Source organism: Parambassis ranga, unplaced genomic scaffold (genome assembly GCF_900634625.1).
Source record: "Parambassis ranga unplaced genomic scaffold, fParRan2.1 scaffold_22_arrow_ctg1, whole genome shotgun sequence".
Lineage (NCBI taxonomy): Eukaryota > Metazoa > Chordata > Actinopteri > Ambassidae > Parambassis > Parambassis ranga.
In genome coordinates this window covers 4,962,923-4,965,616 of record NW_021144778.1, presented here as the reverse complement: position 1 = coordinate 4,965,616, position 2,694 = coordinate 4,962,923, and the positions used below count along the sequence as shown (strand labels likewise).

Sequence of the window (2,694 nt, the reverse complement as noted above, 5' to 3'; positions counted from 1 at the left end):
GCCTGGTACAAAAAAACATTCTGGTCTCAGATGATAGGTTCTCTTCTAGTGTCAATTGTATGGGGGTGAGTTTTTTTTATATAACTTACTCGTTTTAATTATATTCGGACTTAAAATTATGCATAATTATAGGAGTTGCCACTTGAGCAGCAGAAGGCTGACGTATAACAGCGCGAGTTTCCTGCTTTCACGATCGCCCGCCCCCAAAACTCCACTCGTGCTCCCCCTCTTTGTACATATTTGGAGTTTTTGGCGAACGTGATGCTTCCAACATGGCGGCTCCCACGAGCCTCAGAACGGCTCTTCAGAAACAAATGGGTGACATCACGGAAGCTCTGTCTATAGTTTTTACTCTCAATGGGTTTTGTCTTTCTTTAAAAGGAACCTCCTACAGATATTTCAAGGCATGAATGGGAATTGAACACATGATCTTTGGTTTACAAGACCAACGCCTTACCACTTGGCCACCACGCCTTTTTCTTTTAACTTCTGAGTTGATCACTGATCATGATCAACACACACAACACAAAACAGCAGAAGTCTTGTGGTGATCCTACACTCAGAGAAACCACAACAGCATGCAGCTTTACCTTCAGGTCTAACAGCTGGGAGCTTTTTCCAGCATTATTCTGTCTCAGCATGATCATGGCTGACAGGACACACACATTTACATCAACACACACAGGCGGCCGCGTGTGGATGAACACACACTGACCCCTACAACTAGATAAACACACACATCAAATCACATCAAACACACACACATCATTCTAGAACTGATATGTTATTAGTCAATAAAAACCCACAGCCACCCCACAGGTAAAGAGCACAGGACAGAAGAGACACATCCACAGGACAACACTCAGCAGTCCATCTTCACCTCAAAGAGAAAGGACAGTCAGTCTTTTGAGGACAATAATGTCCACATTTTAAACAGAGGACAGGTGGTTTGTAAGGATGGAAGTTAGGATGCTACAGTACATAACAGAAGCTCACAGGCAGACACGTTTTTTCCAGCATAGTAACGGCATGTTACGTGGTCTGAGGTCTCTGCTTTGCTCATTGTGGAGTCACATGTGCTGTATTGTACTGTTTGTGAAAAAAGAAGGATAGTGTTTTATTTCAAACACCACTGAAGCCTCCATGAGGTTGTTCTTGTATAGTTCCTGTGATGTTTAGGTCACCATTGTAAGATCCAAACCAGGTGTGCAGTGTAAAAACAATATACTTCAGAGCTTCAGGGCATTTATTGTTCATTAAAAATATCTAAAGTTGGTTATCCATCAACAACAATGGAGAAATGACAGAGTGATGAATCAGCCTACAACTGAATTTACAGTAAGTTTGAATATTTGTAGGGGCATCGATCTTCAGTAATAACTGCTAATAATAATTATACAGAAGAAATGGTGCACTGGAGGAACAATAATACTTGATAAATACTGTACAGTGTGTGATGCACACTCTACTTTTAGGAACATCTAAAGTGTGAAGAAATAGGAGCTGTCATCACAATAAAGACGGACACAGTGCAACAGGCTGTTGCTAAAACTGCTTCATCAAACAGCATCGGAGCTCAGCGACAAAAGTTCAAGTAATAAAGCAACAAAAGCATTAAAGGATGGTCATCGTGTCTGTTATATCAAATATAGACATGAATGGTATTAAACTGGCTGCTGAAACTACAGCTATGAAGCTATAACTATGAAGTTCAGCTCGTATTAAGGAAGCTGTGATTAAGATTTTATTTTACTTTATTAGGGCCCGAGCACGAAACGTGCGAGAGCCTGGATTTAAACTTAATGTTTTAGAATTTATTAGGTTTTATTTTTATTTTACGCTTACTACTTTACCTTTTTTTATATTTCTAACCTGTTTTTTGAGTATACATGGAGCACCTGGAATGAAAGCAATTTCCCCCTGGGATCAATAAAGTATTTCTGATTCTGAAATGCAAGCATAAATGCATGTTACACCGTGTGGGCGGGGCAACGTCATGAAGTTGACCCTTCGCCACCATAGAGAAAGCTGCTGTGTTTCTTGATTTGTTCATCCTACCTGCCTCTTACTCTATCATGACATCAGCCCCTGTGCACCTTTTAAAACCCCCAAATCGTCATATGTGGGCGTGGCCACATGGCTCAGCAGCGCCCCCTGGAATGAGATCTGAGTCCCCGTTTGACCTACAGACATGAAAATTGGTACACATACGTATCACCTCTAGACGAGAAAAAAAGTCTCTTGGAGGTATCCTCTAAAACGCACAGGAAGTCCTGCATTGATCAGGAGGTGGTTTCGCTGATACCAGTCCACAGAGTTCTGCGTCAGTCCTCTGTACTCTGCGTCGACGTTGTCAGTGATGAAACCAACAATCGCAGTGTTGTTAGAGAACTTCTGCAGCACACAGCCGTCAGTGTTGTTTCTGAAGACCCACAGTTCTGGTCTCTCACATATTGTTCAGATTCAGATTCAGATTCAAAAAATTTTATTTGTCTCTAAGTGAGCAGCTTGAAATATAAGACACAGTAAAATAGAATAGAGAATAGATACAAATAAAATATAAAATATTAAGTATGTACAGGTTATCAAGTCATAAATGTTATAACTATAGTTTGTGCGATAGTATGACTGAGATGTTTACAGGCAGTTCACCAGTTGTCCTTGACGGGAGATAGGAGTAGCACAGGAGTCAGA

General features: G+C 40.9%; 1 non-coding gene across 1 annotated transcript; it reads right to left on the bottom strand.

Annotated features, from left to right (window-relative positions):
• Window positions 1-402: 402 nt before the first annotated feature.
• On the bottom strand, window positions 403-474 carry trnat-ugu (transfer RNA threonine (anticodon UGU)). The gene has a single exon. It is a non-coding gene; the product is annotated as a tRNA-Thr (tRNA).
• Between the last annotated feature and the right edge of the window lie 2,220 nt (window positions 475-2,694).